This window comes from Myodes glareolus, chromosome 10, assembly GCF_982192425.1.
Source record: "Myodes glareolus chromosome 10, mMyoGla1.1, whole genome shotgun sequence".
Taxonomy (NCBI): domain Eukaryota; kingdom Metazoa; phylum Chordata; class Mammalia; order Rodentia; family Cricetidae; genus Myodes; species Myodes glareolus.
Window position 1 is genome coordinate 33,361,732 of NC_142035.1, and position 12,829 is coordinate 33,374,560.

Consider the following 12,829-nt stretch of genomic DNA (forward strand, 5'->3'; position numbering starts at 1 on the left):
CTTAGGCTGTCAATCCTAAACATTGTGCTCATTTTTATCACACCATGCTGCCTCTCCAAGATCCCTGCTACATGGACAATGAACCACACTAGGGCAAGAGCTCTGTAAAGAAAGCAACGGTACCCATTTGCCTATAGGATGCAGATTGGGTGCCCCTCAGCATTAAAGGCAACCCTCCAGAGAAGGATATGCTATTTATTCTAGAACATGGGTATCCAATCTCTGATAATGCAATATGACACTTGTTTACAAACAGAGTGCTGTTCCAGAACATGGCGCAAGAAAATTCAGATTCATTTGATGTAAGCTGGGCATGCAAATTGGGATATATTTCTTCTCAGACATGTTTTTCAAATTCCCAACTTACAATCTTTCCAAGAAAGTTTCATTTGTCACATATCAGGGTACCTTGATAGCATGTGCTCAATCTGGGGCAAAGTTCTCTCAGAAATGCAGACTGGCAGTTGCATGTAGGCGCATTCACATCCATGGTCAGAAACAGAGTGACAATGAGAAGAACAAAACAACTGGCTTTAGAAATGTTCAATCCTGACCTTCCCTTTGAAGGGAGTACAGGAATACAGACCTCAGGTTCATTTTCAGAATAAAGAATATGGCTAGATCACATCAAAAGATCTGTTACCTGTGCATATGCAGAGTGGAAAATGACCTCTAGCTAAAGAATTATGCAATGTTGTTGAATTTCATGCCAGGGTTCTTGGCAATGTGTTATATGGAGTTGTTGAGTGAAGGAGTGGCTACTGTCTTTACATCCTGGTCCCTCTGGAATGCTTCGAATGTGGCATTCTAATATTTATCTTTGGAATATCTAAAACAATAGATGAACCAAGTCTCCCAAAATCTTAGCATGAATTTTATAGGAAAACCATGGAGTCCCTTCATTACCTAGATTCCAGAATGGATGCTGAAGGGAACAAAATCACTATTTCCCACACTACTATGATCCATGCCTAACTGCTGAATATTTTATAAACTACCATTCCATGAACTTCAGTTCTAGAAACCCTGATCTGTATGCCCCGGTCTGATCCCAGAATCTACACAGAAGGAACAACTCCCCAAGTGATTGTCACAGGTCTCTGTGAATATCTTTGGACAAGATTAAAATCTTAAAGCAGCTGCCAATCTTAAGTAATTCATTGGAAATTCTCAGTGTGACAGAGCTGAGAAATCCCCATGCTCACACCCCACCAAGACCAGAAGACTCAGCCACCATCCTGGCTTTGGTGTTCTTGCCCTACAGAGTAGCAGGGAAAGCATAGAGCTTGCAAGTTAAGTGTCTTGAACTTGATCTCTGGTTCTGCCATTCACCTGTACTTGTCATCTTATGCCCAGAGTCTCAGTTCTTTCACAATAAGGGAGCAGGAAGAGCCAACTCACTTGCCGTGGCAAACATTCAGAATGGTGTGTCCTCGAATTTCCCGGTGTTTTTGTGGCACTCCACAAAGGAGGGACACTACACAATGGTACCTTTTACATTAGCAGTTTTGTTCTAAACAGGAAGTCGACATGGCAAGATTCGAAAGAGAAATCGCTAACCTAGTCTCTAATTTCCGGGTGTGTGGTAGTGCGTCCGCAGTCTGTTTTATAGAGGGCCTGGCAACGTCTGGACATTGAGTTCTGTCTTATCCTCTCCTCACTCCATTCTAGCTCTCTGCCCAGGCTACGAGATGATACAGTGGGGCCATTGAGAAAGAATACTCACGCCCTTCAGCAGGAAACATCTGTGTGAGTTTGCTACAGCTGCTGCATTTCTGCAGCACAGACTGTGTGGCTTCAACAACAGAAGCCCATCGTCTCACAGTTCTTGAGGCAAACATCCAGGATCAAGCAGTAGGTCACACTAGCACCATCCAAGGCCTGGGAAGGGCAATCTGTTTCAGCTTCTCCCCAGATCCCAGCAATTTGCTGCCAACCTTCCATGTCCTTGGATGGTAGACACCTCTCCCAAAGGTCTGCATCCATCTTCACCTTCCCAACTGTAGTTAAGAAGAGGCCAGAAACACTACACTGAAATCCTTGCTTTATTGGGGCAATATATCCTGGTTAGCTGGAACTGAGAAATGAGTGGTGGTTAAGAAGAGACTAGCCCTGTAGAAGTGAAATCTGCTGGGAAGTATTTCTTTGGAGTCATCGCATCACACAGAAGCTGTGGTCAAAGGCGCATCTTCTGATGACAGCCCAACTTGGCAATGTGTAAGGGCTTCCCATGTGGGACTTGTTCTGAAGGCGTGAAGGCGCCGTGAACAATTGCTGTAGCTCGGCACTGTGAGAGGTCAGGAGAGGCTATTGGTGAAGATACAGCCTCAGTTATGCTGAAAACTCTAGGATTGAAAATGCCATGGAGAGAAGCTGAGGCTTGACACTATGGGACAGGGTTAGAGACCCTGAAGAGAGCCAAGGACAGGGTGCTGGTTAGGTTCAGACTATGGCCCCAGAATACTGGAGATGCCAGGAGTGTGGGATGGCCTCCAAGGACAACAGCAGCTGTAGAATGGAACTGGCCTGAGCCTACAACAAGCTGTGTGTGCTATAGATGGTGGAGCTGGAGAAGGGGAACTACCTAGACCCTTTGGTACCCAGAGGATCATGAATGAGTCCCAGAAGTCAAGCACTGGGCTTATGACACTTTTAAGTCTAGATTTTTATTTGATTTGTTTGCAACTATGCCCTGACTCCCTTCAGGACAGACTATAAGAGTAAGCTGAAATAAATCCTTCCCACATTGCTTTTGGTCATGTTGTTTATCATTGCATCAGAAACCGAACTAAGACAACGATGTCTCAAGGTCCTCATTTTATAAGGACCCCCATCATGTCTGTTCTGTTTGGTCTTAATGATGCCATCTTACTGTAGTTACCTCTATAAAGATCCTATTTACAAGGAAGTCTACATTCTCAGGGAGGAGGAGAGGGATGACAACATATCTTTTTGTGAGCTTGCAGTTCAACCCACAGCACCACCCCAAATGGAAAGACCCGAGCTTGCTTTCTGGCCCACACCATTTCCAAAGACCCAGTGACAGAGACCAGAGTTCAAACCATTGAAAAGGGTGAATGGCTTCAGCTAAAAGAGCACTTCATCCAACACTTCTTGCTTCAGAAACCAGAAGGAAATCCTTTTGATATCATGTGTAACTCTCTTTCTGAAATGGGTCTGCATCCCCCCCTTCTTCCTCTGCCTAATGTACTTCTGGCTCAGCAGGATTTATCAAATGGTAAGTAGTGTGTTACTAATTCTGAGCTGCATTCCACTGACTTGCTACTGGCTCAAAATTAGGAAAGACTGTCTTGAGTTTAGTGCTTGCCCCTAGTTCCCTCTTGGTTCCTGGACTTCAGCCCCTAGTCTTGGCAAACCCTGCAGCCCCGGGTTAAGAACACAGTTCTACCCAGCAGGTATACCAGGGCGGGCCCTCTCTAAAACATCATGTGGAAAGCAAAGTGAAACTGAGACTCCAACAGTTATTTAGCAATTTCTGTCTCTCCCAATGCTGACATATATTAGGTTAAGTTTTCCTAATGTGTTCCTTCTACTTTTCCAAACAAAGCGGGACATATGAGAAGTTCGGAACAGCTAAGTAACTGAAATGACCCTTTAAAGAACTCTTATAGATTGCTATATGGACTCATTGGTGGTTATGAACAAATGCTGTCATGGATTCTTCACTGGATGTGTTTGTTTATCCTTTCTGCAGAATGAACACCCACATACATGCTAAGCAGAAGAGAAAAAAAAATCAAATAGACACCTGGAGACAAACACTAACTGCCCTTTGCTAAAATGTGACTTCCTGGACAAGAATGAAGACAGAACTCAAACCTCCACATGCTGCAACAGCCTGAGGCGTTTCCCATGGGAATGCACCAGGGAAGCTACAACAGGAAGCTCTGAAAGCCTCCAGAGTGATTACAAACATGTTTATTGGGAGCTCAGTACCCAAGAATGTCTCTCTACAATTCAGTAAGTTTATGACTCTTTAGAAACTTGGCAAATATCCCTGCACTGAGGAGAAGTTATCCCCTTCAAAATACAGAAAGTGTCGTGTGGATAAAAAAATGACATCACCATGGCAACACATAGATGTTTCCACTCAAAGTGGGTCTTTCTGATCTGGCCTTAAAAAGACAGTGGAGAACACTTTGAAGAGGAGCGACTAGGCCCATGTCTTAGACTTAATAATTGCCAAGGGACCTGGTATAGACCCATAAAACAATGGTAGTAATAAGTGCTCTCAGGGAGTAAGGGCTTGCTCCATACATAGGGGTCAGGTCTATTACCATAAAGGACATGGGCAATCTTCACACTGGTATACGAAGGATCATTATCACTACCATTGTACTGAAATAAACCTGAAGCCTCTCAAGGTCAGCATGTTGTTCAAGGTCATGCCTGCATGTAAATGAGTCAGGTTCATACACTGTTAATAGACCCCAGAGGACAAACTCATACTTCTCATGCTTCTCCAGACTTTGCCTTAACCACCGGCTGATATCGAATAGCCAATGAGATCAAGCTGGCCGTCTACTGAGAGGACCCAACCCCAGGTACCAAAATGACACCCTGCCTGCCCTGAAGTTCACTGTTCAAGTAGCCTCAGGGAGAATACATAGCCTGTGGAATCTCAAGTCTGGGGAGTGAGGGTCTCTTGAGTTCCTTCCATAGAGAATCTGGGGGCTCTGATGCTCTAGGAAATTTCAAAGAAAAGAAAACTGATACGCAGTCAGTCAACTAATTCTGACAGTCTGGAACCCTATTATATGACAGACAAACTGTGGGAGGCAAGACCCAAGTTAACATCTAGACATGCCGAAGACTTCCCTGATCACATTTCATAGCAAGACTGGCCGGTCAGGGGAGATCTTGGCTTTGCCAGTAACTTCCCAATAAGCAGCTTCATTTCCCAGTTTCTTTCTAGTAAAGCTAAGACTGTACACGCACTTCGCCCTGTAAAGCTACAAGCTGTAGCTGAAGATTCAGAATGCCTATTCTAACTATTGGCTGAGATGTAGACTGTGGGTCTGATTAATGTCAGTGTGTCACGGGTGTTTCTTTTAAGTTTATTTTTATAATAAAGTTCATAAAAATATTTTAAAGATGTAGCTGAAAATATTTGGATATTTGATTTTAATATTTCATAAAGGTTAATGGTACATGGTATTGGTGACCTCCTGGTTTAATACTTTTTTAAAAAAAATCACCTAAGCAGAAGCAAATGAATGTGACGAAAGACCAACTGTCAGCCTGCTCTTTGTTCATGTTTTGTAACCAGATTTCTCTGTTTTTCTTACTAGTAGATGGTGCCATCTCTTGAACTTGGTTTGTCCTTGTGACTTGACTTGTATAGTGGCCTTTCATTCGTATTTTAATAATTAAAGTTTGCCTGAGGATCAGAAAAAGTAAAATAGTCACACTGGCCAGTCTTACAGACCAGGCAGTAAGGACACACATCTTTAATCCTAGTAGCCACACTAGCTTGCCATAGAAACCAGGTGGCAGTGGTGTACGCCCCTAATCCCAGAACTAGATAGGATTATAAAACAGGAAGAGACAGCTTTCAGTCTCAATCTCATTCAGAGATTCCTGGAGGCAGGATCACTATTTTGGACTGAGGGAGAGGTAAGAGCCAGTGGCTAACTGTTTTGCTTTTCTGACCTTCAGGTTGAACCTCAACTTCTGTCTCTGAGTTTCTATTAATCATACTTCAGATTTGACCATGAAAATCACTGGAAGTGATGCTATCCCACTTTCCTGGGTCAGGGTTCATGGACCTCGTACACTTTGCAGCTTTCCAACATCCCTCTGAATGAATCGGAGACAGACACTGCAGGTAGAGCAGGCACTAGAGACCTATCCAACTGTTAGCCACCCTCAGGACATGTGAAACTATACTAATCCTTCCAACTCCTAGATGATCCCCAAATGATCACACACAGGAACAAGCTCTAATGAGCTCAGCTGAACCTGTCCTGTTCAGTATGAGTGCACGGCTGACCCATCGGCCCATGAACCATAGTAAATGTTGATAGACTGAAGCAATAAAGTATAAGGATATTTTGTCATACAGCTATTGTTAACTGATACAACAGGATTCTCAGTGCATGAGTGAAGGTTCTTTCCCCAACACATTCATACGACAGATTCTGTTCTAGTGCCTGTTCTCTAAAAAAACATACTATCTATGTCTATCATGTCTATAACATGATCATGTCTGCTATTTTAATGTGTTGTATGCTAGGTAAAATGCTTCTTCTGTTCATTTCCTTATTTAATTCTGGTAGCAAAATGTTTTAAATAGCCACACAGATACACTGACATTTAATATTTTCATATTAGAAACTCAGAGAGGTTGAGTGAACTAAAGCCACATGACATGTGATTAATCCAAAAAGCAAATCTAAGGCCAACTTATCCCAAGCTCACATGCTTAGGAAGTTCTGCCTCGGCAATTCATTCATTCATTCATTCATTCTGCTATACAAGGATTGATAAGTCCTTTCCAGGTTCCCCCAGTATGACAGGACAAGCAGAGACTATCTAATTTTTTCTGGTATCCAGGAAGAAAGGATATTCCCCCTGTATGTACGTCAGAAGATGTATCTATGCAAGGCTTAGAAAGCTTAACCTATGAAGGGCCAGAGAGTCACTATTTCCATGGTTACAGTCCAGCTAGTCTTGTTCTACCACACAACCAGCCACAGAAACACACAAATGAGAGGGCGTAGCTGAATCCCACAGCATTTTCTCTACAAAAGTATATACACTTTGTTAAACCACAGCCTGCAGGATAAACCAGGGGAGAAGAAATACACGGAGATGTCAGTGCCCTTATTCCCAGGAGTTAGAAAACAATAATAATGTCTATTAAAAGTGTCCTAATATTAATAGAATCTGAATCACCCACCCTTTTTATGTGACAGAGGTGACTAATTGTTTCTTGATGAATTTGATTTTCTTGCTATATATTAGCTCCCAGCTCAGTGCTGGGAAAGCATAAGAGGCTATATATAGGTGCCTAAGAAAGAACATTCTGGCTGTCTCATAATGCCTGCCCTGAGCAAAATCATGAAGAAAGTTGGCGTTGGCATGGGGTAGGTCAAACATCCCACACAGTTGTCACTTAGGTTCTACTATGCCAATGCTCATTTACAGTGCCATTTAATTGATGGCAATCCAGGTTTCACAAGAGGTGTTAGTAAACTTCTGGATTCCCTTCACCAAGTGATTTGTTGACATATTTACAATATTAGGTTTATTTTTTTTGAAACCCTGGCCAGGAGAGTAAAGCTAAAGACTAGACAAAACTGCCTACCACTAGTATTTTTCAGTAGTCACTATCGATCAAATCAGTCAAATGATAACTCCACGATCTCCCTTATAACAATACAGAACTGATCATCCCTTATCTAGGCAGTCAAGCATCGAGCATCCCAACAGGCATGGATTCCCCATCAATGGGGATCCCAGCAACTGCTCTTCTATGAACAAGATTACGGTGCATAGACACAGAGATTTCCTATAAAAGTCTTTTAAAACCTTGAACTAATTAATTCGCCACTATCTTCAGCTGAGTACAGTCTTATTTGTTAGCTAAGAAAGACTGACAATCTACGCAGCTGAAGTGCAAAGGGACTGAAAGGATTTAGGGATTAGTGACAGCACTCTTTAGACACCACTCACATACTTAATTCTTAAGTTTGAGACAGGAGATATGGAGGGCTTTGTTGTCCTATAATCTATTAGCAACGGCACTGTCAAGATGGCAGCCACTAACTATAAGTAGTCATGCAAATCACAATGAAGTAAAATTTAAAATTCAATCTTTCAGTCATATCAGCCCCATTTCCAGCTGTATTACTATATGGTACAAATAGAGAAAACGTCAACCATCACCGAAATTCCAGACGGGATGTGCACAGTTTCGAGACTCTGTAAAGTTGCTGTCAAAGAAACTGTTTGCCATGGATATCCCAATGCTCCACTTGAGCACATGCTACCTGGTTTGGAGGCCACACTCAGGCCAGAGCATCAGCGCCTACAGATACCTGACAAAGGCCAGGTAGGGATCAGTGAACACACAGCCCAGCTTCCATGTGGTCTAGCTCGGGTCACTCTGCGAGACAGTCTCTTGAGGCTTCCAGAGTTGCCTGGTAACAGCAAACCCAGGTTGCCCGCACGATTTCCGGCTGGCTCACACTCCCCTTACTGGCTCGACTTGGGTTCTGAGGGAACCCAACTAAGACGATTATGTCAGTAAGACAGTCCCATTGATCTTGGCACTAAATCTCAGTCTGAAACCTAGCTAATTTCACTAGTAAAAATGATCATCATTTGTGGAATCAGCACATAAGATCTCAGAAAAATGTATTTCTATAACTTTCTCACTGTGTGTGTACATATTTTCTATATTTTCTGCACTTTGCAGCACTCTTGTGTGTTTTTTTTTTTACTATGTTGATATTTCTCAGCCTGATCGTTTGCTTAATTGTCAGTTCTACTTTTAGAACATTTCGCGTTTCCAAAAACCAAGCTGCTCTTCAGTGACATCTGGCCCCCATTGAGAATACTGAAAAGAACAAGTCCTGGGTTCTGAAAGCAATTCCCACAGGCCAGCTCTCAGGCCCCTTAGCCAACAGCAAGTCATTAGAATAAATGGAGCACAGCCATGGAGGCCATGGCCGCTCATTTCCCTTATTCCCTGTGTGACTTCTAAAAGCCGATTTTTTCGTGGTCAAGTCTAGATGCCCATTTTTCTTGCTACCTTTTTGTTCGGATACAGCTCCCATCCCATACAATCCAACCATCGAAAGCATGAGCTGTGGTCGTTTGGCAGTGTATCCACAGGGTTGTTTTGATATTCGTTACTGAAAATATTAGTGGCAGGCAATTTTGTTTATCTTCTTTAGAGTCACTCTCTTGGCCTCGTTTTGCTTTTACAGCACAATTCACTGGGTGTGCTGTTTCACCATAAATGGTCTCAGGCAGAGTGATCTCACATATTCCTACATCTGACCATCACAGTCACATGCACTGAAGGTTAACTGGCTAGCACTGAAAATGACAAATTAATAAACAATAATCACATTAGAGCTTCTTCCTTTCCATTTTTATAAATTAACACAGTGTTCAACCACAACCATGATTTTTACTGTAAAAACAAAATTAGCAAAACTCATCAGTAACATGTTATTTGCTCAACACAATTCCAATTCACACACAAGAATTTATTCCTTCTCTAAACTTTAATTATTTCTTCCCAGTTCCCTCTTTGGTCAACATTTCAGTTTTTCAACACCTTTGCTTCATACTCCACCCACATAATGGCCACTTAAGTCACCATTCAAATATGCTTCACAGACTCTTGTCTGAGGACTTTGGTGGTAGTGGAAGTATACACTAGTATAGCCGAACATCAGACTCAAATGGGAAACAAAAGGGCAGTGTTTTTTTAAAACCCACATGTAACTATGGGTATCCCACTTGAATGTCTTTTTGGGGGCATCCAATGTTCTACTATATATGCCACCACTACAAACACACACACACACACACACACACACACACACACACACACACACACACATATACTGAAGTTTAAAGGGTCTGAGCCAGCAAGATGATATAAGCACTTGCCACACAAGCCTGATGGCCTGAGTTTGATCACCAGATGGTGTGGGAGAATTGTCTGTATTCTGTCAATCATGTCTTAAATAAATGCTAATTGGCCAGGAAGGAGGTATAGGCGGGAAAAACAGACAGGAAGTGGAAATGATGCAAGGAGAGCAGGAGAATTCTGGGGAGGAGGAAGTTGATTACTCCCACTCCTGCCCAGATCACCAAAGCAGCAGGATGTGAGCTGCCCCACTAAAAAAGGTACTGAACCACATGGCTAACATAGATCAAAAAAATGCATTAATCAAGATGTGAGAGTTAACCAGTAAGAGGCTAGATCTAATATGCCAATCAGCTTTATAACTTATAAAGATCTCAATGTGATTTTTCTCTGGGACTAAACAGCTGGGGGGGCCGAGCAGGACAGAAAAACCCCCAACAAGCAAGGCCCCTCATTCTACAACCAGGTCTTCCAGTAGAAGGAGAGAATCAATCCACAAGGGCTACCCTCTGATATACAAATGAGTACCCTGTCATGTGCATATGCACAAACACATACTTGACACACACACCTATACAAAGAAAATCAAATTAAAATGGCTGTCTAGAGCTGGCTGGTCATTGTAAGAAATCACAGTATGGAAAGACACATGTCATCCCTGGTACTTTCAACAAAAGATCCATCAACAAGCCAGAGGGTGCCAGTCACTAGCCCTTTCCACTCGCTGAAGAACATCCTCAGTCCATCTGACACTAGAGGAGACAAAACTGAACTGTTTCTGAGTGTTGTCCATAAATTATCCCAGTTCCTTAGATGTCTGAATTTGAAGTTCTAGAAAGAGTAGTTGGAGGCATCAGGTATAAGCAGAGATGGAATCCACTAGCAGGAAAGATAAATCAAAATCAAAGCTTTTACTTCCTTTAAGATAATCCATGCAGCATCAACATTTCCATGAGGCCAATTGTGCCTTCTCTTATGTGGTGACTGTAGTGATTCCCCAAGTGCCTCTATGAACAATCATGAACATAGGCGTCTTTTTGAAAGAAAGTTTTGGGGAGATGCCAAGCTTAAGAGGAAAGCAAAATCAACATTATATGGAACTCCTATAGATTACCCAGAGCCACCTATATTAGATGCTGTGCCCCAAAATTCCAGCATTCTATTGACCTGTCTGTATAATACCTATCTAGAGCCAGGCAGTTTCATTGTATGTAGGGCTAGCCTTCACCCTGAAATACTTCACTTCCTTAGAACAACATTCTCCTATAAAACAACATACTTTACCAGTTTCTGTAAATTTATTATTGATAAATATATAGTAATATTTTGTTTATGTTTTAATAAATAAAGCTTGCCCAAAGATCAGAGTACAGAGCTAAGCCACTAGAGGCCAGGGGGGTAGTGGCATGTATCTTTAATCTTAGGACTCCAGAGACGGAGGCAGAGGGATCTCTGTTAGTTCAAGGCAATCCTGGGCTACACAAGATTGAATCTGTCTATAACAGCTCAAACAAAGATGATCCCAGCCCTTGGGATCACGTGTCTTTAATCCCAGCACTAGGGAGGTAGAGACAGGAATGATATGGCTGGGTGGAGAGAGGAATATAAGGCCAGAGGAGACAGGTGTACAGTCTAAGGTTTGGTGGAGACAGTTGGGGTCTGAGGTTTGGTAGAGACAGTTGAGGTCTGAGGTTTGGTGGAGACAGTTGGGGTCCAAGGTTTGGTGGAGACAGTTGGGGTCCAAGGTTTGGTGGAGACAGTTGCAGTCTGAGGATCCCTCCTGCAGTCAGAGGACTAGGTCTGATGAGACAGACAGTCTGAAGACAGGATCACTCCTTTGGTCTGAGCATTGGTAGAGGTAGAAGGTCTCTCTAGCAGCTGCCCCACTGTTTCTCTGATCCGTCAGCATTTGCCCCCTAATATCTGACTCTGGGTTTTTATTATTTAGACCAGCTAAAATTTGTGCTACAATAATGATAAACTTTTATTTATTCAAATTTTTATACCTATATCTTATCGCTTAATTCAACAGCAGCCATTAGAACATTTTTCTTTCAACAGAGCCTTGTCATAGTCCATTGTGCAACTGCCCCCCCCCGCCCCTGTCTAGTTTATGGTTATCTGGAGCAATTCCACAGCCTTTCTATGTTACATGGCAATGACATTTGTTCTTCATTTTAAAATATCTATTTATTTATTTAGAGTCTAAGTATATCTGTGTGGTTGTATGTATACTTCTGCTGTGGGAGCACATTCCACTCCTTCAGCCAATAGACTTTAAGATACCAGCCCACTTGGGTGTGGTCTCTTCTACTATAAATGCAGCTGTAAAGTATGTGCTCGCTTTCTTGCCTCCAGCTCTCGCTTCTGGCTGCTAGACTCTGTTTCTGTTCCCCATTCGGGCAGAGGACTGTTATCTAGAACAGTGATCTGTAAGTCTCCCCTAAATAAATAACCCTTTATTATTCATAATTCTGAACTAGTGTGGGATTATTTTGTGACTTCCGCCATCATATTCCTGCATGCTTTTGGTGGTCAGAGGACAACTTGTAGGAGTTGGTCCTCCTACCATCCAGGTTCTAGGGATTGAACTCTGATCATCAAGCCCAAGCAGCAAACACCTTTACCCCAAAGGCTATCTCACCAGCCTAACACCAACGTTGCTGAAGGCACAGTAACTTCTTGTTTCCATGGAAAGGTTTCTTAGAGATTTTGATCTGGTATTTCCAAACGATAATATTCAGACTGTGGTGCGGGAGAATTATCTGTATTCTGTCAATCATATTTTAATAAAACGCTGATTGGCCAGGCAGGCAGTATAGGTGGGAAAGCCAGACAGGAAGTAGGGGTGGAGCAAAGAGACTGGGAGTATTCTGGAAGCAGAAGCTCTCTCTCAGCCACTCCTGTGCAGACCACCGAAGAGACAGCATGTAACTTGCCCAACTGAGAAAGGTACGGAACCATGGGCTAATGTAGATAAGGATAATGGGGTAACAAAAGTTGTAAGAACTAATAAGTAGCCTGACCTAGTGGGCCAATCAGTTTATAACCTTATGGAGTCTTGTGTGTGATTTTCTTTGTTGCTTGCCGACTGTTGGGGTACTGGGCGGGACAGAAACCCCAACAAGCCGGCCTTCGTGTTACAAGACTGTGCATTTCTGGCCAGAATAGTACAGAGAAGATGCATCCTTCCTTTTT

The 12,829-nt window shown here is 42.6% G+C and overlaps 1 protein-coding gene across 2 annotated transcripts in view; it reads right to left on the minus strand.

Moving 5' to 3' along the window:
* Slc24a3 (solute carrier family 24 member 3) overlaps positions 1-12,829 on the minus strand; it is a 478,272-nt gene that overhangs the window by 345,689 nt on the left and 119,754 nt on the right. The gene's annotated exons all lie outside the window — the stretch shown is intronic.